Consider the following 25,885-nt stretch of genomic DNA (forward strand, 5'->3'; position numbering starts at 1 on the left):
ACAGGGGCCTTTTTGATTACATTGGTCCACAGTGGATAATAGGAGATGTAATGCTTCTGAAAGAATGACAGCTATGATGAGGACACTACCAACATTTTGCTCCACTGCAATATTTGATCTCTTTTTATAATTTTATAAAAGAACACAGCTAATTTTTCAGGACTACATTTAGAAGATTCCCTTTTAGGTCCTTTCCAGTATTTTAAAATATATAGGGAGCAAAATTTCATTGGAATCATATGAATTTCAGTTAATAAGAGTTTAGAGGTTGAACCTTGAGGCGGTTAAATGGTGATGGGAAAATAAAGATTGACTGATGAATGTGGTACGATTTCACAAATCTGTTTGTTTCCTAACTAGAATATTTTATAACAGGCAATGAATTTTCCGCGAAATCATTCTCAAACACATCTTAAAACAACAATAACAACATGACACTTTACTGGAATGTGAAAGGTATTTGTTATTTGTATTAATAAATGCTGGTAATGATTCTCCTGAATTTCACATACCCTGGGATAAGTCATCCTGTGCAAGGTAAGAATTGTGAAAATGTCTGTTCTGCAATGAAGACTGGGAAAAGGGGTTTTGAATGGGGGTTTTCGGGAATACGGTAAATATACATCACTCTTAGAGGCCAGTTCAATTATAAATGTACCCCTTAATCAGAAAAAGAAGTGGGATCTCTGGAGAGGAGTACAGACTGCTTTGCAGCACTGATTAGCAGGCATTGTGACATCATCCGCAGCAACCACAATGCTGTTTTTCTCACAACTCCCTTAGGCAGTAGAGCAGGGGGCTGTGAGAATTTCCTTTAAGAGCTGCAGTGTGTACCCTGAACAGCTCTCTCAGAGGTTTCACTAAAATAGATACTGTGTATATAGAACTGATAGTGCTGGACCATGCATGCATTTCTCAAGAACTATATTTATTACCCCCTGCGCCTGAAGGAACCATAAATATTTCAACTAATATAATTAAATTCCTCCTACAGGAATAAACTAATATGCCTCTGTACAGTATAACAGAAAAATAAAAAGGTAATCTAAGGCAGACAAAATAGGTTAAACCACCAAGGTGAAGACAAATTTGACACCACTACTTAGTTGACTAGACTTAAGCTTAAGCATTAAAAAGTAAACATTTCCTTCCACAGTGTGAATTTTGGTTTTAATAATTCGATTTCTTTTTTCCTTCCTTGCATTTTGTTTTTTTAAATGTTAATTTTCTCTGATCCTTAGTTCTTCACTTCATGAACACTGATTCCAGATAGAAAACTTTTTTTCGAACCTCAAATTACTCTCTCTGAAAAAGTTCCAGTGTTTACTTCTTACACCATGTTTTCACAGGCATCTGTGATGCATCTTGAAAAACAGCAAAGGTTAAAAGTGGCAATGCACTCTGTCTTGTAAAACGTTAATGGCAGTAACAGAGTAGAAAGTACTGTGGTACACTCTGTGTGGTCTCCTCATCAACCTGCTTCTGTGTCTGGATCTGTTAGACATGATTGAACCATATGTGACCTCTTTATCTGCAAACCTATTACATCTTAAAGATTTGTGTGTAGGTGACTCTGAATAATATCCTAGTCTTCAATGAAATGAAAAGGATCTATGTGAGCTTTAAGCAGCAAATACAATTCAGATGTTGGAAAGACAGAAATAGTACTATAAGGCATCACCTAATAAGTTGCAATTCAATAAAAAGTAAAATAAACTCACATTAGAAACAGCATTTTAAATAATTTAAATAAGATGGAACCCCTAAAACACCTGCATCTTCCTCCACACCTGGATTTTGCTTAGCTATTGAGCTCTGCCTGGAATTTGAAGAGATTGCATTGTAGTGTTCAATGTCAATTTCTTATGACCGTCACTATAGACATGCCTATATCACATTGTTTCTCTTGGGGTTTTTAATTCTGAAGTTGGGTTTGTTTAGGCCGGTGTTCCCCAAGGGTTGATACTGGGCCCCCTACATTTCAGCATTTACATATTTCCACATGGTCTTTCTATGCTGATGACCCTCAAATCTATGTCCCTACTAAACCTGACACTGAAGTCTTCGCACTTTCTAATTGCATCTCTGATATATGGTAAAAACCTGAATGATTCAAAATTCCCTTAATTTAAACTGTGGCAAGACTGAGGTCATGATGCTTGGCACCTCCCATCACCCATGTGAATCCAGTGCAGTAACACTATCTGTGGATGGCACGGCGCTTGAAGTTCAATCAAAATTGAAGAATGTAGGGGTGATATTCGATCCTGGCTTGACTTTTGACCCTCATGTGCAGAATATTGTAAAAACATCATTATGCCATCTCAGAAACATCTCCAGACTGTGCCCTGTGTTGTCTTTGACTGTTGCAGAAAAGCTGGTCAACACATTTGTTTTTTCTTGTTACAGCAGTGCTCTGTTCACTAGGGTAACTAAATCCACGCTGAAAAAAACTAGAAAATGTTTAGAATTCGACAGCCCGAATCCTGACCTGGTTGTGTGCAAGTGATTACATTACGCCTGTCTTGGAGTCCTTGCACTGGCTTTGAAGCTTCCACTTCAAAATCCTCCTGCTCACCCAAAAGGAGTGCCTGTCTGACTTATTATGTGTCCGCTCCTCAACTGCACCCTTCGTTCATCTGACTCTGGTCTTCTAGATGTCTCTCAAGCTCGTTTCCATTCTATGGGAGCTAGGGCCCTCTCTTGCTACTCCCCTGAGTGCACTTTAATCTGGACTCAAAACCTTTCTGTTCAGAAAGGGTTTGACTTAATTAGTGTTACTTAATAGAGTGGGTGGGCCATTTTCTAACTTATGCTGCGCTTCGACCGATTGTCTTAAAAGTACTTTGTGTTTTATTGTTCTTATAATAACGATGCTGCTTTAAAAGGGGCTATATAAAAGTTTTTTTATTATTATTATTATCATCATCAAGCAGATTATCAACACAATGTACCTACCTACAGTATCTAATCCAATACAGAAGAGAGCTATTTCAAAGTTTATTTGTTACTTGCTGCTCTGCTAACTGTTAAACTTGCAAACAGCAATCATGTAAATCCCTCATTAACTTTACCAATCTGTCAATATTGTTTTTAATCCAGGTACAACAGCACAACAAATGGGGAAGCTTGTACAAATCAGGTAATTGAATCTCTAGGGCTTTTGCGATCTCCAGTTTGAACAAAACTTGACAGAATGTTAACTCCTGCTTTTATCTGTCATTGCTCTAATCAATTTTCTAAGAGAACCTGTTCTGAAACTAGTTCTGAACAACAGGGTCAGAAATTATCATCGTTTCTAAATTCAAATCCCATTGACATTCTTACCTTCAATGTGTCAATTGACTGAACACGAAGTAAGATCGCAAAAATACAGTGTAAATAAATATTAAGGGAAGTGGAAAACAGGAACTTTTTCCAACATGTAAGAGGAAGGAAATATATGGAATTCTTAACTAAAGTTTGGGCGGGATAATGACAACCAAATCACTCTTCAGTCCAACTATTCTAAATAATAATAATTCCCAACACTGTTTTTCAGAAACCAACTATATTCCAAAAAAACCCTCTTTTCGCATTTGGTGTTTGTGTGATTCGTCTTACTGCTGCTGTTGCACAAAAGCACTCCTCTTTGTTAAAGATCTTCAGATGGACTGCTCGGACACAGAATTTTTCAGATTTGAGCTAGAGTTTCCTGGTTCTGATAACCAGTCTACTGCTTCCTTTTGATCACTGGTTTTGCCACTCCAGTCACTTGCTTCTCATTTTGAACCGGCGTTGTTGCTGGATCTCTTTTCCATTGCATTCACATCTCCTCAAACACCCAGATCGACTGCCACAATTCCCCTGCTGAACAGAATCTTTGCCCTTACGTTGTCAAGTCTCTCAATCAAACCCTGGCTGTGTTGAATGGATCGCTTCTCCAATTACTACTCGTTCTGCTACAATAAAATGGTGTCTCCTGAAGCTACTGTACATCAGATTCTCCACAAGGATAGGATTTCCTTCAAAAGTAATGCCCTAAATAAAAGTTATTTTTCTCTTGATCTTTCTGAGATTTACAACAAAAAACCTGCAGTCCCCCAGTGTATCTCAACGCCTGGCAATGACATCAATCTCCACTCCTTTTCATTCCCATCTACTGAGTTGCCCCATGTGCTGCTTGAGCTGCTGCCTCCTGGGTCTCCCGTCTTATCTTCTATCGTATCTTGTCCCTCTGTTTCTTCTCTGCAATCTGACTGTTTTTATTTTGCATTCATTTTTCTACTCTCCGTTCTTTTCTTTTCATGCCTTCGCTGCTGCCTCTTGTTCCTTGTCACAGCCCTTTTCAAATAAAGCTGCCGTCTGAATCTCATATTTCAGCTCAACCTATTTCTCCATGTTGCTTGCTTTAATTTCTTGCCCTTTCTTTTCCCTCCATCCTTTTCCCTCTTTTCCTTGGTATCCAACACGGCCCATTAACAGCTTTGGTGCTTTCAGCCCCATTTTCCTTCTTTCCCATCCTTGTTATTCCTGATGTCTCCTTCTTTGTCCCAAGTCCTCTTGGCCTACAATCCTTGCCTCGGCAGGTGTTCGTCAACATTTCCTCTCTAGTTTAATGTTTTCTTTTCCTTCTGCACCCATTCCTGGTGTTCAACACGACCCCACATCAATACCTTTTATGCCTTTGATTCTGGTTTTCTCTGTTTCAGTTTCTGCTGCCACTTCTTCAACAGTGAGTACGTCTGGTGTTTTACTTGTGGCTGAGCCGGCAGGCATCCAAACATCATCAGTTTTTTTTCCTTGTTTTCCTGCACTAAGCACGACCTACTGATCATCTCCAACTACCTCACAACATATGTTTTCTACTCATAACAATCATAAGAATCAAGCTCTGACAAACTCCAAACCCAATGATTTTCCAGCTGCAGGTCTATCCTCCATTTCTATCTCATTTTAAACCTTTATTTCTGCTCTCTCTTCCAGCTACCCTTGTACCTCTCTCACTGACCTGCTACTGTACATCACTCAAATAGTGGTTAGGCAAAACCTATCTTTTAGAAGTCCGTGTTGACTATTTTCTGATATATTATTTTCACAGAGTTAATTATTTACTTTAGTTCACATAATTGTTTCCTTAACTTTATATGTAATAGAAGTCAGACTGATTGATCTGTAATTACTTGATCCCTTTTTCTTAGCATTTGTATGGATGGCTGCTACATTAGCAAAATATGTATAAATCATTTGAAATTAAAAACAAAATGGGTTATTATTGGAGAGGGGGGAATACTTTCTCAAGGCACTGTATGTTAAAATATACACACCCAAAATGCAGAAAAAACATAGAAGATTTAACATTGTGCTTCTCACCTAGTTGTAATGAGAATCGCTATACACAATCTTGTCTCTAATAACCTGCTTTATTCAGTTGCTGCCACCACTTAACACTGGCAGCACTGGGCCTCTGTGTTCAGTTCTGGAGTTGGGGTGCTATCAGCATGGGGTCTTTATGTTCACCCCATGTTTGTATGAGTTTCCTCTAGATGCTCCAGTTTCTTCCCACAGTACAAAGACATATTGGTAGGTTAATTGGTTTCTGGGAAAACTGGTCCTAGGTGTGAGCATGTGCATGTCTGTGTCTGTGTCTGTATGTGCTCTGTGATGGACTGGCGTCCCATCCAGGGTGTGTCCCACTTTGTGCCAGAATAGGTGCCAGCTCCCCATGACCCTGAATTAAACGGAGTGGTGAGAAAATGGATAAATGTTCCGCCGCAAAGAGTTGTGAAAAGATTTACAAACCATCTGTAACCTCTCTTTTTTCGCCAACAGTGACCAACTATCCATGCAGATTACCATAAAATTATTACAATACTTAAAAGAACAAGAAATACAGTTTTAATTTACACAAGAGTGAGATACCCATCTGAACGACCTGAAGGCTGACAAATTACCCCTGCTGTATCAGCCTAAAAACAATTCTCACAACAAACTCCCCACCTCCAGTATGTCACTCAGGTAATGGCTCACTGCCAGAGCCACCCGTCCCTCCAAAAAGCACTGGTATCTGGTCCATGGGAGGGTGATGGTTCCTCTCATGGCAAGAGGAGGGAGACCTAAATGGTCTAAATGGGAGATGAATTATGGGGGAGAAACAACAACACACAGACAATGCACATGGCACACAACATCACTGTCGGTCCTTTCCCAGCAGCCTCTTGGCATTCACTGTCCTCACCTACGTACAACAGCACCCCAAGACACCTAAGTGTTACTTTATTTTGGGATGATTATGTTGCTAATTGTTTTGCTAAAGGGGTGTCACCCCTCCTATGAACTCTGAAGCAAACCAGTCAGATGGTTGCACTCTAATTAGACATCTGTCATGGGACATTCTGTCCTTTACGAAAGGGGCATCACTGTCTCACTGGGATTATTTTTTTTCAACTTTCCCCTCTCTCAGCCAGCTATAGCTGCACTTAGGAAAATTTGTTTAAATAAGTCCTTCCATGAAAATTCTTTTGGTACCTTGCCCTATTACATAGATTATTACAAAGTTCATAAAGTGCAGCAGAAAAAGAAATGAACATATTCTATTAACTTTGCTTTTATTCTGTTGTACAAATCAGTAATCCCCTTTGTGGCTGCTGATTCTACCGTCTTGTACTGTAAATCTATGTTGAGGGAGTGAATGTTTCAGATGTGTGTGAAATGTTAACATAGCCCCAGGCCATTCACGTGCAGCTGATTAGAAGAGAACTCTCATTTCCCCTTGCTTTCTGGGAGCTATTTTTTGGTCAGAGTTGGGCTGTGGGGCAGTCAGCTCTCACAGCAGGACTCCTCTGAGTCACGGAAAACTTCTACTCTTAGTCCAGGCCTGAAGAGGAACATGCTGAGCAAAGAGAGTCGACGTTTAAAGAGCGTCCTATTAGTACAGTTGGAGTTCAAACTCACAACCAATAGTGGATACAATACAGCTTTCAGCTGTCTAAACCAAAGGGAGTTAAGTGTAACCAGTGGGATGCTAAATACCCCAAATCAACTAGTTGAGTAATTTAATGTTAATAGCTAAGGCATATTCTGTGTAACAACATTTTGTTTTCTGTAGGAACATGTAGGAAACCCTAACAGCATCGTATGAGCTTAAAAGCACCACGCTGATTGTATTTTTTTTTTTCAATTTTGTGACAAAAAAGAAAGTGCTTTAGGAAGTGATATAGTTTTCAGTGGACACAAGTATTTTTTAGTCTCTTTTCTGATGAAGGTTGAAACTTTGATGGCTACCTAAGGCAGCCCTGTTGTTGGGAAATTACTTTATCTTTTAAGAGAGATCAATAAGCATTAATCTGTGCTCATGTATGAAGTGTATACATTTATGTGAATGAAAATTAAGGCTCATTTGAAAAGCTCTACAGTATAAGCTCTTTGAGCTGTGAATTGATTGAGAAGCATGGATCAGCTGGACCAGTTGTTTGGTGGCTTCTTTGCATCTGTAGATGTAGCACATACTGTACAGTGCTGTGGATACACTGTGAAGTGTAGTGAAAGGTAAGGCAAAAAAAAAACTTGAGAGGTGTCCATTCAGAAATACAAACATACAAGAGGTCATTTAATCTTGCTTACTCCAGTTCTTTAGTGATTTCACTCTGAATTGCTCTCAAGAGCCAGTGATATCCAGACTTGCGTGATTTGGAGCACTGACCTCCAGATGAAGAATCAGTTATCTTCAATTGTTCAGCATTTACTGTTAAAAAAGTAGGTATTGACAAAGAAATGTAGAGATGTAATGTGTGACAGGCCTGAAGGCAGGCATTTTCTGCTGGAGGATCAGGTGACATCCTCCAAATAAGACTGTTCAAATTGAATTCAAAGTTGAAATAATCAACAGATAGAAAAAAAAAACCCAATAAAATTAGAACTCCAATTGAGTTGTATGAACAGATCACAATAATCACACTGGGGACCCTGCCAAAGAGCAGCAAGCATGTTCAGTCCTTGGTGGGTCTGAAAATCTGGCCCCCAAACAATATTCACTAGAGCAGCCAGTGGCATCAGAGAGGGCTCTATGAAAAATTAGACACTTTCCAGAAGCTTTCCAATTCAGGTGTAGCTCATTTGTAAAGACAACACAAATGAGACAACAAAGCCAAGGGGCAGTGCAGGAAATGCAAAATGAACAAACACATGGCTTTGTTGTCACAATTTCCAGCCTTAGAGACTTTCTTGTCTTTGGGGACAAACAGATGATAACCCAATAGTGCAAGATCCAGAATGTAAGCTCAGAGTCATGCTGCTCTTTGTCCTACACTATTGCACACACAATGTTACCTTTGTCCTTATCTCTGAGATTATATGGTGAAGAAAACTCTTAGAGGTCAGCATTTTGATTATTACAATTATTTTACTACAATAACCAGGTGCAATTGTGTTTCTGTGCAAAGGAACCATGCTAGAAAAATGAAACAATTTTTATTTGCATTTGTAAGTTGCATCTGGTATATAAATCCCAGATTTTCTTTACATATTTCCTATCCTCGTGTTTTCCCTATAGCATCATTTTAAGTTGTTTATTGTTACACCTACTGAATCAAAATATTCAGTAAAAAGTTTAACATCAACAATGTATCCAGAGAGCACATCATACAATTTCCTTTTGTGCACCAGTCATTCTCAAAAATTCAGCGTTTTATTACCAAAGCTTTTGAAACTCATTCCCTTTGATTCTCCATTTCACTAATGGATTTAAAAAGGCTCCCTTGAATCCTAAGAATAAATTGATTTGGAGTTTGAGTGTTTTCTAAATATGGTTTCTCTGATCACAAAAATAAAAATAGGGTGTAGATGTCTATAAAAAGCTCTCCTTGTCAAGCTAGAACGGTCTAGCTGATCTGAAGAACACAAACACAGCAGTTTCTACATTTGTGTTATAGTTACTGCGGTCAGTGGAGAGGCATCCTAAATCTATACAGTATTTTGCTTATTGTCGTATCTTAGATTTATATGTTCTTCACTTCATGACATGGGTGTCGTATATACGATTTTAGTTGTTTGGAAAAATTCTAATAATGTTGGAACGAACTGACGAATGCAGAGGCTTAATACTTTGGCTTTAACTTGCCTGGCAGAGAAAACAACAGTGCTGGAATAGCCAGGGAGAACAGTGAAGTTAAGGATGATGGAGGGTCACTAGAAAGCATCAGGATGTGATGCTGATGGAGCAGTGCTGTCACATCCACCCCCAAAAATCAAGATTTCAAACACTGAGCAAAGAATGAGTTGCATTGGCTGCAGTTTCACCGGAGCCAAACAGAATGTGCGTATGGCATGGAACAAATGAGAAGCGTGTATGACACAGGTTTCTGGTGGTTTGAATGAATACCAGTACATGAGAAGTGTATATGATATGGTTGATGGAACACAAACCAGTGAACAAGTGGCAGCACCAGCAGAGCCTAGCTTGAGATTTGAACTCCGTGGTGGGCAATGGAAGATGCTGCAGTGACACGGAAGATTCACAAGCTTGCCGGAGAAGCAGGAAGAGAGCAGCTTGCAGTACAGGCCAGCTTTGAAATTGGATCTCTGTGATAGGCAGCAGAAAGCACTGCGGCGACCTGAAAGAGTGGCCTGACGTGGCAGCAGGAAAAGAGCCTCCTCTTGCTGAGGTCTGCCAGATGAAATGAATAAAAACGTCTTCCAAACTGAACCCCCAAAAGAAGAAAGAATATGAGCTACATATGAGGCTGGAAGTTGAAATGACCAGTTGGACTCCAACCAAAAGAGGGGTAAATGGGGCAGGGCACCAGGTACAGGGTGGGAGTGAAAGAGGGTCTCTAGATCCACTGCAGGGTAACGGCATACGTTTGCTCTCACATGGCACATTAGGAGTCAGCAACATGTGGTTTCTACACATCCTACTGTACCTAGGACGAGGCTGTAGGTGTGTTGGGTTAAATACTAGACCAGAAACAGAAGGCAAAAAGAGAAAAGGAGGAAGAATGGAGTGAACTGAAATAGATAATAAGATAAGATAAGAATCACTTTATTAGCCATACTGTATACAATTTCTTGCATTAGGAATTTGTCTTTTTGCGTACCCCAGCTTGCTCTCCATGAGACACACAGGGACACAGACAGGGAGAGAAGCTTGGGGTCAGAGTGCATGGTCAGCCATTTATACGGCGCCCCTGGAGCAACTGGGGTTAAGGGCCCTGCTCAGGGGCCCAACAGAGCAATTCCAGAAGTCATTGAGAAATAAAAATGAATCCTATTTCATAGCAGCCTGCTGAATACGTGGGTAAGCCTGTGGTTTTACAGTATAAGCAACCTCAATCAGTGAGTGGCCACATGGAATCTTGTCATGAGCAGAGATGTAAAGAAAGAAAAAAATGAAAAGCTACAGTACTAAAGACTGTTATTGTTGTCCTCCAAGTGTGATCTAGTCTATCACTGTACACACAACTTCCAGTACTGCAAAGACAGACTTACCACCCATAGTTTACATCTTTTATTTCCTAATATTGTTTGAGATACATCTGGATACTTCTGCACAATCTCCCTGGTTAACAGGATTATAAAGCCTTTACAAGCATCTCACAGACAGGCGTTTTAGGTATTTAGAATGAATTAAAAGATACTGTACTCTTTTTTGCCAGACACTAATCCGATGTTTTGCCACCTCAGCTCAAAGGGACTTGGTTCAACTTGGGCATTTTCTAAGGGAGGTCAGCCGCCCTGCAGAGCATTACCCTTTTGGTTATGGCATTCTCCTTGAAAAACCTGCACCCAGAAGGATGTGAAAGCCTCATGCAGTTATTCAGCCATGCGCTTATTGAGTGCAGACAAAAGAGATGTCCATCAATAATGATATTTGTACAAGTGAAGTGAACAGACCGGATGGATGATATTTTGTATTTTAATGCCTCTGGTTGTATAAAGGTAAAGCCAGAATAATCATACATGACAATCATATTTTCAACAAAATAAAATTGTTTCATTTTTCCAGATTTCATATAGGTGAGATTAGTACAGTAAACTAGGAAATATATCTCTAAAGCTTAAAGAAAGACATAACCAGCTTTCCTTTTCTCATTCAAATAGCTGATGGAATACATTTTAAACTCCGAATTGATGAACGCCTGAAAGGTTTTTTTTTATATATCTCTTCCTTTCCTGGAAGAATAATTTGTTTTTATTTTATGACATACCTATGGGCAATTGTGCTTCACATGTGCATAAGGAGATGCGTGTCTGGAATGACGTCCGTAACATCGCTCTTTCTTGTCTCTAAACAGATTCAAATTTAATTTCTAGCGAGCTCGATCAAAGCAGGACTGGAACTGCGTCACTGCCGTCACATGGAGGCTTGAGCTCCACTTTCCTGCAGCCTGCACGTTTCTGGCTGTTGTTTAATTTATGAGATCGGTAAATAAAAAATGAGCTGCCCTTGAGTCTAACTGCTGATTGTCAGTTTCAGTAATGTGGGAGGACGGGACCTCATGTTTGGGCTCCTGATGTGTTTGATGAGGGCTGCAGCCCTCTTCCTCAACCTGGGCACACAGTCAGCTTCTGCTGTTAGGGGCAGAGAAGAGGTCATCAAGGCCAACGATGAGTCTCTACCTTGGTTTATCAAGCACCACGTTCGAATCAGTGTAACACAAAACTCCTGATTCACCAGATACTCCTTTGCATAGAGGCATCTCACCATCAGTCCAATCCATCTGCCACCATTCGTCTCAGTGTAACGTACTACTTTTACCGTTTAAAAAGATTTCACCGACTTCCTAGTTCACATTTCATAGCAGAATAAACAGAAGAAGGGGGTTACAACTGAGAGAAGAAAAAAAAATGAATGAAACATTTGGAACAAGATCCTCACCAGTGAAGGCGTGGAATGTTAAGTTTAGCTTCAAAGTCTTTGCACCATGTACTGTATTTGAAATCTACTCACAAGAGAAGGTCAATAGCCATTCCTGAGAAGCAGTGTAGAAAAAGGCAAGAACACGATCATTGTCAGACCACCAGACCTGACATTCAACCTGCGCCTTAAAGATTGGCCCTTCCTTTTGAATATGGTAATCCCTCACTGTATGGGAACCTCTTTATGAGATGTTGTCCGGTAACTCCTACCTGTTTTTTCATTTAATGAGCAGATTTGTACTTTTACAGGCTGGGTTCTCGTAAAGCACTGTTGAGATTCTTCTTTTCTCACATCCTCTCGGATGAAAAATTTACTTTTTATTGTTTAATTCATTTGAACTTTTTTAAATAATAAAGGCTAGTCTGTGAAAAGTGCATACAGTACAGGATAATACATAATGTCTATGATTTTCTAACAACTAACAATGTAATACTGTACTCTCTTATTACAACCTATTTAATGAACAATTACTGTATATAGTGCAATATATTTGGAGCACTTCTGTGTAATATACTGTAATAATTAATGTATCTGTACATGCATAATGACCTCCTTGATATCATATACTGTACGATGAAAGATGCTATATAAAATAAGGGTTGTTATTATTATAGGTAATGCATTAAAGCAATAATCATTTTGAAGTAGAACTTTTCTGTTTTCAAATGTTTTTGTCTTACCAAATGAGGTCTATTTCTTACACTGCTGTCTGCGTCTTTCACCAAATTCCTCCAGATACACTCCTGAGCAATTACATAGTATAGACATAGTAAGACACTTACCAAATTGGGGTTTGTGCTTTACAGATGAATGCCATTAGCACGGGAATGATTCATGATTCCTTTACTTCTGTAAGAAATGTAATAAATATCTGTTTGGAAAAAAATAATATTTATTGTAATGAAAGCGCCATGGGAAATGTCTGTTTTTGTGATGTGTATTTGATTGTGTGTTTAATTGATCAGTTGGGAGCTTGGTAGGATGCCAGCTTTATCTGGAACACGAAGTCCTACCTTAAAGGAGGCAATGCGTTTTCTGTTCTCTCTTCCCAGCCTTTCAACCCGATCACGTGCAGAGATTGATGTATTCAGCTACGTCAGCACACTTGCAGGCCCTCGAGAGAGGCCAGCCAGAAGCAGAAAGACGTCATCTCCTGAATCCGCAATCTGCACTACAATCGGTCCCTGCTGGAGCAGTCTCCCTTCATCACAGGCACTTCAGATCACCAGAGCATCCCAGAGCTTATCACATCAAACACTCCGCCTCTGTAGCACATTCTTTAAGACAAATCGACACATTTCCCAGAAGGGGACGGTAGTAAGACTCAATTCTTCATTCTGTTAAACACAAACAGAGACATGAATAGTTAACTGATTTCAGAATCCAGAATTTCCCATTTAATTGGTAGCAAGGAAAACATGCTCCTTTCTTTAAGGGGACCAGGTTATCTCCCTATCATGGAGGTTACGAGACAAGGACTAGGAGTTATTTTGTTTTAATTTGGAGTGATAAGGAGACCTAGGTGAAGCCACATGCAGTTTTCATGCTGGCTACAGTGATGAGTGTGTATATTGTGCCTTTCACCTGTTCACCTGTGTCTCAGCACAAGGAAAACAATGACCTCTCCCTTACGCTTGTGTCTGCAGCCATTCTGGGCTGTTTATCAATATGCAGAAGGACTTCTTTTTCTCAGCATTTAAGTTCACAGATATATAGATATCTATAGACAGATGTGAAACACAAAATTAGAAGGTAGCCTTTTTTAAAGGATATTGGGGAGGTAAAGTTTTGTTCTCACATTCGTGCTCAAATTCATGTTCCATATTTGTGAAGCCTTGTATTATTTCAGAAAAGAAACAGCAGGGCGGCCATGATACTTAGTTTTAGCACCGTCACACCACGAAAAAGACGAAAAAGAGATGAAGATGTGGAGAAGTCACTTATAATGCACAAAGAATTGGAACACTGCTAAACATTCTAGCTCCCGTGTTTAGCGAAGCCCAGGCCCAAGAATTTTGCATTCCCTAATGTGATTAAAATGTGACTTCTGTGTCACAGATGGCTGCCTCAGCCTCTACCATTGTATTTCTCTTCAAAGTGTGAACTGTGACTTGGTCTGCTTCCAGACATAATTTCTCAAGTAAATATTGATAGTAACACAAAATCTAGCTGGTGGGCAGAGGAAACATACAAGTAGCCGTTGGTAACTGCATATCCTGAAGTAAACTTAAAACCTTACTTTGAAATTGGCAGCATTGTGTTTTCTGTCAACTTCCTACAGCTACTGTATTAGAGTCTGCTGTCACTGCAAAAATGAATAAGTGAACTACAACTGAATAACAATTAGCTGCTACAAAATATGAAAGTCTTGTAGCCTGCTATTGCTTTGATGTCTCCAAGCCTGCGATGAATAAGATTAAAAAGTGTCAACATCAATGATGACAACCACTTACTGTATGCCAAGACTAAAAATGCCAACACTTTTGGCAGTTTGCTGCTTTGTGGTATTTTCGTGTATTTCATTATTGATTTCTACTCCTATGCTATACTACCAATAGGTCTATCTGCCAAAAGGTGAAACACGAGAATCTGGGCCCCTTCAGAAATATCCCGATAAAGCTATATCATAAGAAATGTTACAAATGAGAGGAGGGCAGTTTGGTAATTAGTCTTGTTTTCTTTCTTGGTTCTTTGACTTCATCAGCCATTTCTCATTTATTGAAAATTTGTGCTTTTAGTTCTGAATACATGGTACTTCATCCTTTATAGTACCTCTGCAGTTGTGACCCTAAAACAAACTTTATTTTTGATTCCATTATTTCTCTCTCTTCAAGGTCTTTAACACTTGGCAACTGAGTTAGTCCCCTTTTAAACCCTTTCAGCAGGTGTGTGAAGTACCGGCATATCATTTTCTCCCATTTCTCTGTTTTGAAATTGAAGTGGGTTCATCTTTAACTGTCCCTTTCATTTTTTGTAGGCCAGTCTAGTCACCCCAAATCCTATTTGAGTTTTGAAGAGCAAAAATATATCCTATTAATTACAGTAGACTAAAAGATCCCTGCATATCCATGTCATGTTATTATTAAAAATGTACCCCAGATATTTAGGGGGTAGTCAGCATCTACTGTAGTAATATCATTGGTATGGTATAGGGGGTAGTCAGCATCTTGTAATACCATTGGTATGGTATAGGGGGTAGTCAGCATCTACTGTAGTAATATCATTGGTATGGTATAGGGGGTAGTCAGCATCTTGTAATACCATTGGTATGGTATAGGGGGTAGTCAGCATCTACTGTAGTAATATCATTGGTATGGTATAGGGGGTAGTCAGCATCTTGTAATACCATTGGTATGGTATAGGGAGTAGTCAGCATCTTGTAATACCATTGGTATGGTATAGGGGGTAGTCAGCATCTACTGTAGTAATATCATTGGTATGGTATAGGGAGTAGTCAGCATCAAGTAATACCATTGGTATGGTATAGGGGGTAGTCAGCATTGGTATGGTATTGTGATGCCCTGACGAGCTACAGTGCACCTGCACCAAATTCCGTTCCACATTCCACACATGGAAGGAGCTCGTCAGGGTCATCCTAATTAAGCACAGGCCGGGCTTATCCACTAATTAGGAACTGCTAATGTAAGCTATTTAAGCTCTGACATTGAGCTGCACTAACGAGAGTATAGTGGTTTGTGCTCCAGGGACTTCTTCCCAGGACTCTCCAAGACACTCCCAGAACTCCTCCCATTCTGATTATAAACTCATTTAAACTTCTCTGCTGAACCTACTCCGACAGGTATTAATTCGCAGTGCCCTATTTTCCATTCACAGGCGTGGCATAGCAGGTATAAAATGAATTGGGATTGGCCACCTAGGACGGTCCTATCGGTATATCATCCACAGACAGATGGGTTAATGGAACAATTTAATATTTCGTACAGTGAGGATACATCTCGGACCATCTTCCATTTACAAAATAAAGCACTTACAAAAATCAGGCACTTTAAGTACAGCTAAGGAGAAGCTATGGGGAGCCCTGCCAGCCCTGTCTCTTCGCAACATGTTCAAGCACCACTAGATTTGAACTCTCTTTTGCTCCAGGACTCTCAGCTAACTGAGCATCTAATCTGTTCTGGAGGACACGGGTGAGTCCCTTGCTGTATCGCATTGCACAGCAACAGCCTAAATTAGTACTGTTATAGTTGGTCCATCGTTTTAACCAGAAAGGTAATATCTGGGAACTGAATGTCGAATTGAGCAACATCCCACTGCTAACACCAGATGGGCTAGTTTGGTTTCATCCATCTTCTTTCTTACTGACAGGCTGGCATGGCAACAATCGAGATTGCTTCTGAGTAAGGCTTTTACCCCCAACAAAAAAGTATTGTTAAACCTGAGCATTTTTCTCACCCTGAGATCGTATAATCTCACTGCCCCAGAGTGACTGTGACAACCTCTGTCTCCTTGATGAGTGCTTTTATAGAGAACTGCCGTCTTAAAGTGCAGCCAGTTCCCCAATTACCCCCAATTATGAGAATGTGAGCAATGCGTTACTGGAACTGTCTCGAAGCCGCCCTCTGGCAGTTAAACCTCCTTACTGTCCCCCAAGCCCGTCTACATTGTATGGGCGACAGGGCCTTCTCCTGCTATGCCCCCAAGCTCTGGAACTCTTTACCCAAGGATATTAGAGAGTCACCTTCTCTAAACTCCTTCAAATCCAGACTCAAAACTTTCTTCTTCAGTAAAGCCTTTACTTAACTGGTTCCATTCTTCACCCCTCTGCTCTTCTTAATACCATCTTCCACGGTCTCCTCTATTGTTATTGTTGTATTGTTGTAATTATAATTGTGTCCTGTCTTGTGAAATTTTCTTATTTATTGTTGTAGTCTTCTTATTTATTGTTATTGTCATCCTGTAAAGCGCTTTGAGAAGCCACCTTTAAAGGCGCTATATAAAATAAAGTTTATTATTATTATTATTATTAAACCCCATTTCTGTAGTTCCATACTGTTACACTGCCCTTGTATAACATCAACCTGCAACAGCTTCTTCTGCGATTTTCTCTGCTTTGAGGAGCAAATTAGATTAACACATGTAAGCCTTATACACTACCCTTTTCTTGTCATTGTCATTAAGTGTCAGAGGAGCTTAATAATACAATTAACATCTGGGTTTTCCTGTGTTACACAGGAAATTGCAAACATGACTCTCTACAAACTTGGAAAGGACCATGAAAACACATGCCTGAAAGCCAGCCCTAACCATCCAGATTTCAGTTTGTGACATATTCTTGACAAACTGGGGGTCTTCAAGTCTGTATTAATGTGAAATTAACAGTTAATACTGAATACTTTCAACACCTAAGGGACTACTGGCATGGTTTGAAGTCAGTGAAGGGAATAAATCCAGGCCTGTCATAGAATAGTACCAGGCGAAGCTGAGACAAGCAACAGTCAACACAACATTACTTCACTTTTACTTTCACTATCATCAAAACAACTTGTATATGTGAATATACGGTATACTGTATTCCCAGTTCTCAAACTATTGACTGTCTTCTGCTGCAGTAATGTGTTTACAGAAGATTATAATAAATAATAATAAACTTTATTTTATATAGCGCCTTTAAAGGTGGCTTCTCAAAGCGCTTTACAGGATGACAATAACAATAAATAAGAAGACTACAACAATAAATAAGAAAATTTCACAAGACAGGACACAATTATAATTACAACAATACAACAATAACAATAGAGGAGACCGTGGAAGGTGGTATTAAGAAGAGCAGAGGGGTGAAGAATGGAACCAGTTAAGTAAAGGCTTTACTGAAGAAGAAAGTTTTGAGTCTGGATTTGAAGGAGTTTAGAGAAGGTGACTCTCTAATATCCTTGGGTAAAGAGTTCCAGAGCTTGGGGGCATAGCAGGAGAAGGCCCTGTCGCCCATACAATGTAGACGGGCTTGGGGGACAGTAAGGAGGGCAGAATTTGAAGAGCGGAGGTTGCGAGGTGGGGAGTAGGGCGATAAAAGTTCAGACAGGTATTGAGGTGCCAAGCCATGTAAAGCCTTGTAGGTGAGCATGAGGATTTTAAAGTCTACGCGGAATTTGACCGGAAGCCAGTGCAAGGACTCCAGGATAGGAGTAATGTGAACACTTGTACTAGACCTGGTCAGGATTCTGGCTGCTGAATTTTGGACATACTGCAGCTTGTTCAGAGTAGATTTAGATACACCAGGGAGCAGAGCATTGCAGTAGTCAATTCGAGAGAATACAAATATGTTGATCAGCTTTTCAGCCACAGTTAATGATAGCATAGGGCGTAGTCTTGCGATATTTCTAAGGTGAAAAAAAGATGTTTTGACAGTATGCTGTACATGTGGGTCGAATGTTAAGCCAGAATCGAATATAACCCCAAGGTTTTTCAATTTTGATTGAAGCTCAAGTACAGAGCCATCTACAGACAGGGTTACAGGACTGGCTTTACGAAGTTGATGGGGGGTACCAATAAGCATGACTTCAGTCTTGTCACAGTTAAGATGAAGGAAGTTTTGAGTCATCCAAATTTTTATGTCAGAGATGCAATTAGATAGGATAGAGACAGCCACGTCAGTGTCGGGTTTGGTATGGATGTATATTTGAGTATCGTCAGCGTAAAAATGAAAGCTGAGGCCATGTGATCTTAAAAGCTGACCAAGTGGGAACATGTAAATGCTGAAGAGCAAGGGGCCCAGTATTGAGCCCTGGGGGACACCAGACTTGACAAGACCGATTTCAGACCTGTACCCATTGAGAGAGACAAAGTGATAGCGATCAGTGAGGTAAGACTTAAACCATTTGAGGGCAGTGTCAGAGACTCCAAACACAGTCTCGAGACGAGAAAGCAAGATGTTATGGTCAACAGTGATTGTCAATATGCCCAATCAAAACCCTTCATTGTTTCCCCAAGACCTTTATTGGGAATGGGGGCAAAATGGATTGGGGGGAAAAATACATTACACAGATAAGCATTTAGTATAGGTTTTAAAGATTTATTAAATTATCCATATTATCATTTTAAAAAGATGGTGGTAGTTTCCCCTTTAAGTCTATTAACCTCTGTTGTCCTTTCTTATTATCATTTCCTTCTGCTGAGCCAAATGTCAGCCCTGTGGTAATTAGGCTGTGTTTTATGCTAATCCATCACATTGGACCTCAGGGTGGCGAAGGTTTCAGAAAAAAAACAATGCATCTATTCAGACACCTACTATGCCATTTTCCCATTATGACTTACACACCTTACACAGAAATGGTCTTTTTTTTAACCATTTTTATCAATGAAGATGAGTAGCAGCTTGTGTTACTCGTTCTTATATTATCATGTTTCAGTTCACATACTAAGCTGTTCTCTGTAGATTTTTCAATAGTGTATCAAACGGAAATAAAGGGGTTAAGCATAGGGAAACCTGTTACGTAAAATGTATGCATTGTTAATGAAAAACAACTTATGTAAAACTATAAGAAAAACAGCAGCTTTGCCTGCTTGACAGAGGTGGGAAAATGCTGTGAAATAAATTAATATTTTGTGATTGCATGAAAAAGGAAGTATGCAGAGAGCACTTGATCTCCCAAATTGGATTTTATTATTCATTTGCTGCAGTTGAAAGTACAGTAAGTCTTTGGTTACTCTCATTTATTAATATTGATTTCTGCTGAAAATTATCTGAGCAAAACCAGCTCTTGATCACATTACAGTAGGATGATAATGAAGGAATATGGTCTAGGAAAGTTGCAATATTTATGCATATTGTAGCACGTTGATTATGTACACACAGCTCGTGTTATAACAAATTATTTATTTTTGGATGAAACGTAGAGAGTACACTTTAATAAGCTTTATATTATATGATTGGTATGGGTCAGGGGTATATTAATTACACTAATTCAGATTATTGCACAGCGACTGAACATGTTGTACCATTTTTCAGTACAGTTAATATCTGGCCTGTGCATACTGTACAGTACTTTAGTAAGCCAAATCGTCTCTAACCAACAAACAAGACCTCCTCTTAATAACCTAATACCAACAACCACCTCAATGGCCTCCGGTGACAGATCAGCTGAACCTACAATCCTCACCACAGCTGGCCTGCCACAGTGGGCTTCACCTACCTTTGCTGTCCAAACTCCTGGTGGGACCATCCAGCAGAAAAAAAACGTTGTATCCCATCCTACTGCATCTCATCATGCAGTCCCACTTGACTTGGCTTTTTATTTTATAGGCTTCAATATTGAAATAAATACCATGCTTGCTGGTGTATTTAGACATGTTCTTATCCACCTGCAGCATTATCTTTATTCAGCAGCTCTGATTTTAACAAAACATAAATAAATGAACACCCGAAGAAGGCTCCATAGTCGAAACTTTGTGTTTCTTTTCTTCTCTTTTCAGCATGGAATAAACCTTTACTTGTTCCTTTGCAGCCTACATATGCTGATGCAGCTTCCTACTTGAAAAACTACAATATATCACTTACACTGGCTGCCTAAGACTATTACTATAGGTTTATTTCAACATTTTAAAAAGTTTGAACAAAAACTTGATTTTATAATAAATCCTGATTGTGAAACTCCAGCACAGCTGCAAATGGACTTTTTTCCAGGTAATGACTTGAAGCACACCTCCACATCTACTGGCAAAGATTGTCCACTGACTGTATCAGTGATCTGTAAACCCCTGTTACAGTACAGTACATCTGCACATCCTTTGTGCTTTTTGGATTTTGGACTTCTGTTCTCTTCCCATTCCGAAGTAATGCTCCATATCCTGGAAAAGTATGCTTTCTGTTCTGTTTCTCTAAGACTGTGGACTGACCTCCTAGACCTTTCAAACTCTGTCTTAAAACTCACTTTTATAATCGAGCATTTAATTCTGTATAATTTACTGTTTTGATTTGTGTATGCATATCTCTTGTGTTTGGTTTCTTGTACAGTGTATTGAGAATAATTATTATTGTTTTTGTTTTTAAGGATCTTTGCTTATGAGATCAACCTCAAAACAGGAAATAGGAAAAAGGAACATGGACTGTAAATCATAAATGACCAAATTCAAGGGTTTGAATTTCAAAGTCTGGTCTTTGTCATTGTCACAACATAAACGTAATTTATTTCCTAATGGTTAAGCGAATATTCTGAATCTGGAGTCCTCCTCCTAAATTTTTAAACTGCTCCATATTTGATGGAATAACTTTTACATAAAAAATAACACAGGAAGGGAGAGTGAAAACCTTCTAGTCTGGCAAAATCTGTTTTCATTTTCTTTCTGCCCCAAGAAAAGTGTGCGTGAGATATTTATAATAGAAAAGGCTCCAGCATCCGTTAAAAGCCACATTACATTACACAGGGCAAAGATGCATTTCCACAGAAGTGAGTTTTGTGTTTCCTTGTCAGCCACAAATCCCAGGGGATTTTAGGGCAAACTGAAGCCTCATCCAGAGACACGTGTGCAAGCATCAAGAGGTGGAAGCATTTTGGTGCTTCAGTTCTGCCACACTGAGAAATGCCCTGTGCAATTTTTTCTCCCACTTTCACTGAATAAAGTAAAGAATTTTGAGAGACCAAAAGCAATTCTATGTCACTGTTGTAAATGTGTGTTAGGGGAGGTGGGGAGCCTCTTTGAGATTAAACCAAATATGAAAGGCTTGCAAAGGTTGAACATGTATGGTTTGTCAAGGTTGAACATGTATGGTAATAGCATGTTAGCATGTTATTCCTCTAATATTTTACATTATTATATTTTTTATGTACCTTGTTTTGGTACCTTGTGCAGAACCACATTAGGCTAAAATAAACTAGACTAAGATTATTCTAATAATATGTAACAGAAACTGCTTATATTCAACATGGTTTCATATAATATAATTTAATGCTAAAACATTGTGCAGTTAAACTGTTTGAAGGTATAGTGAATGTAAGGAAGACCAGTGCAACATTCATAAGCACATCAGTTTAAAATCAATTTTACCATAAGCTTTCAAAGGAGTGTGCCTTAGACTCTCAGACTGGGAGTCTGGCACTATGAAGATGAAAAAAAAGCATACAGTATTAGGAAACTACTGTAAAATGGAGCTCAAAATGAAACCTTTTGTCACTTAACAGTAAACATACTGTACAGGAAGTACATGACAAACTTTTAATTTGTTTTACTGCTTATATGTTGTCTGTGAAATTTCACAGTACTAAGCGAAGGGACTAAGGGATGTTGTTTAATAGCAAATACAAAATAATCGTTGTTCACATGTATATTTTTCGCACACCAAGATTGGTGTTTTGCATTCTTCATTGTGTATTTGGCCTCCAAAACAATATTGCTGTTGAACTGTGGGGTCAGATTGTTAAAACAGAGCAGACTGTTTGTTGACAAAAACAATGGGGTTCCAGGAATGAATCTCTGGTCTGGAATCCAGCAGCTCCTGTGAGCCACCCAGCGAGACACCCCATGCTTGAAAAGTTGGATGGACTTACTATACAGACAGTAGCCATATTAGCTCATGTATACAATTTAATGATAGCATCTACTGATAGCCATTTCTATTTGTATTTTAAAATCAAAAGAACATTTTAGTCAAAGCTACATCCAGAGGATAATCTAATTAAACCAAAAACTACAGGATGAATTTATACTGGTAATGTATGATGAAAGTTTATCATTCCCCTTTATGAATCGCAAAGCTTACTTACCTGATGTTCTGTTTCTGTGTTGCCTTTGGGAATGGTCTTACGGTGCTTTCAGGCAACTGCTTGTGAAATCTGTTTATCTTGATAATATTGGCCTGACAATTGTCATTTTTAGCTGGGCTTCCCACAAACTCTTGTAGCTCTAATTTGGGACAGGACCAGGCTGTCATGCAGGGAGAGGATAAGTAGACTTGTCCTGGGGATTTGTTCAATTTACTCAGCTCTAGTATTTGCCTGTTTTCTGTTAGACCTATTTTTTGTGAACTTTTTTTAAACCCAATTTTGAATTCCAATTTCTCCTACCCCTAAGGACAGGGAACCAGTAAACGTAGTTGCAAAACCTTCTAAAAGATACAAAGCAGGGGAAATAAACATCACAACATACTGTACAATGAAGCACTGAGTACAGTGAGGGGCATGATACCAGCACTTTACAGAACATTACATAAGAGTGCTACATCAATAGCAGTGTCCCTGGCTGACATGAAGGCAGCAGATTCTGAGTGTAACTGATCTTTTCTAGAAGCACATTGTAAAAATAGCCTAGCCAAACAAATGAAAAAGATCAAGTAATAGTTTTATTCCGTGCTGAAAAGAGAGGAAAGAAAACACAAGATTTCGTATGCGTTACACTCTCCCCCGCTTAATTCGCCATCCCCAGCGAAGGGCTATCCCACCCAGCTTCTGACACCAATGTAGCGCTCTCAGGTTCATGTGGGTATGCGCCCTCGCCACTGCCGCCTCAGGTCAGCCCCCCCACCGCTGGGGACTCGAACCTGGGCCTCCGGCGTTACTCAACAGGGACCCAGCCAGTAAAGGGAAATCCTGCGGTCCCTGCTATTCACAGTGAAGGGCGGTGACGTCACCGCGCTGGTAAGATGGCTCACACAACCTGCAATGGCGGCCGTATGCGTTACAATACTATGAAAGGGAACCTTGTACGGGAGTCCTGCTCTGGCAAATCCAGGAATGAATGAAGGCCCGATTTATCAAAGATTTCTTTTAAAATATAAATATTACACGTTGACCAAGAGGATACACATGTGAGATCCTGTTAATAAGGCAGAGTTGGACCAGATAGGAGAGCGTTTCTCCAAGTGATTAGGTTTGAAACTATTGTGAATCTAGTAGTTGACTTAATTCCTTTTGGTATTATCAGACTCCGTTTCTTTTTTGTTAGGTGCACGAGTGAGTGTGTTCCATGTTGAATTATTTGTGCTGTTTGTGAGTCTGAATGTTTCCCATTTATATCTCTAATCATCTTAGTTCATTCTTTGCTGTTATTCTATTGTTGTAATACCAAAAATCACAAATTCATAAAACCATTTAATCTATACATTATTCTTTTCACTATACACCTTTTTCCATTGTATTTTCTTGATTGACTTATTCAACTATTTGAGCCAGTGCTTTTTTTACTTTGATGTGCTTTGTCATTGGATTAATCTATTTTGTTCTCTGAGCAGAATATCTTAAAACCGTTGTCATTCTCTAGTGACATCCATTATCTAGTGATTTTAAATCTTTCTTGAACCATTCTACTGCTCTTACATTCTGTAACATTCCTCCATAATGTGTTTTGCTGAAAGCATGGTAGATCTGAATTGTTCTGATGCATTTTTTCCCCAAATCTTGACATCAGTACATTATACATAACTGAAAACCTGTAAATTTGTATAGATAATGAATGTAGGCTAAATTCTGGTACTGAATGGAAAGCTGGTTTGTGAGCTGACACTTGTGTGACAACCCACTAAGTATCATTGTGGTGTGTCAGACATGTGCAGTTGAACACTGGTCATACAGTTTGATACTATGTGCTCAGTTAGTGGTATAAACCAAGCGTGTGTGTCAGTGACCAAAAGTGACTGGGGCTTTCTTGCCTTTTCCTAATTTTAGACTAAAACTAGTTATAGGCACCTCCTCACATGCTTAAGGAGAAATGTTTCATATTTATACTATGCTGTTTTGCAGATGTCTGCCTTTTCCTCTTTGTTCTATACTGTAGCACTGTTGAATATAAACACATTAGCGTCTGCATTAACCAACTGCAAATAAAATATACTGTAGCCTATCCATTTTGTCAGTCCTGCCATTAATGTACATTGCTGTATAGAAGATAATAACAATTATGCAAATATACTTTTAAACTTAGCATAATATAAATGCAAGAAGCATAGTATTCCATAATATCCTGAGCATAGTATAAATGCAGGAAGCGTTTCTGGGGCTAGACACTAATTCACTTTAAGTGTATAAAATATTATTTACAAGCTCTGAAACTCTTATAAGCCAGTTCTTGTCAATGGAGGACATTAATTTAAATTGTATTGTTTTCTCCTAACTGCTTCCTAATGGCTCTGAAAGTTGTTAACATACAACTTTTAAGCAGACAGTTTAACTTGTGGTGTATTTCATGCAGCCAAAAACAAAACAAAACAGCTGCTGTGCCATGAAAAAGTATTCATCCCCTGTCAATAATATCACATTTAGCTGATTTGCTTTGAGTATATATTAAAATCTTAAATGAAAACAATGAACACTGTACCTCTGCAGTGTGGGTTTGGGTTTGGGTTTGTGCTTCAGGTTATTGCTGTGCTGAAATGTGAATCTGTGACTAAGTTCCCAATTCTTGGGTGACTCAAGCACCCTGTAGGGTTTTCCTGTACTATTCATTTTCCCCTTGTTTATGACAGTCAGCCCCATACCATAATGCTGCCACCACCATCCTTACCAGTTGTGTGATGTGCTGTGTTGGGCTATGTCAGGCACAACACATGTAGATGAAAATATACAGTTTTTGTCTTGTTCAGGAATTCAACCTTTTGCAACACAGCTGTGGTCTATATCACATGAGATTTAAGATGAGTGTTTGTCAGTAAAGGCTTCTTTCCTGCCACTCATCCCTGTACTGGATTGGTGCTGGAGTTTGCCGGAGGTCACCTCAAGCACCCCTTATTTTTGACTCTCACTGAGAATCTGTGATCTGTGACCTACAGTATAAGCACACAATCACCATCTGCAGTACTTTTCACATAAAAAAATATAAACTCATGTTTATCATTTCAAAGTATTTTAAAAATATACTTGGAGCATAAAAAACCCAACAGAGTGCAAAGGGGGGATGTACACCGACATGGCATACAGACATCACACAAGCATGAAGAGAAACTTGAAAATACGTTTTTTTTTTAATTCTTTAAATGAACATTTTGAATTTTGTCCGTCCACACACCCACAAATAACTGGGGAGACGATGCTCTCTGGTAAAACC

At 39.2% G+C, this 25,885-nt stretch overlaps 1 long non-coding RNA gene across 2 annotated transcripts in view; it reads right to left on the reverse strand.

The window, feature by feature from the left end:
* Window positions 1–25,885, reverse strand: part of LOC138240833 (uncharacterized) — a 123,073-nt gene that overhangs the window by 23,590 nt on the left and 73,598 nt on the right. For both annotated transcript variants that reach the window (XR_011190106.1, XR_011190107.1), the window contains exons 2-3: window positions 12,910–13,233; window positions 12,679–12,767 (exon numbers count right to left, since the gene is read on the reverse strand). This is a non-coding gene — a long non-coding RNA (uncharacterized lncRNA). The remainder of the gene's footprint in view (window positions 1–12,678; window positions 12,768–12,909; window positions 13,234–25,885) is intronic.

Source organism: Lepisosteus oculatus, chromosome 7 (assembly GCF_040954835.1).
Source record: "Lepisosteus oculatus isolate fLepOcu1 chromosome 7, fLepOcu1.hap2, whole genome shotgun sequence".
Taxonomy (NCBI): domain Eukaryota; kingdom Metazoa; phylum Chordata; class Actinopteri; order Semionotiformes; family Lepisosteidae; genus Lepisosteus; species Lepisosteus oculatus.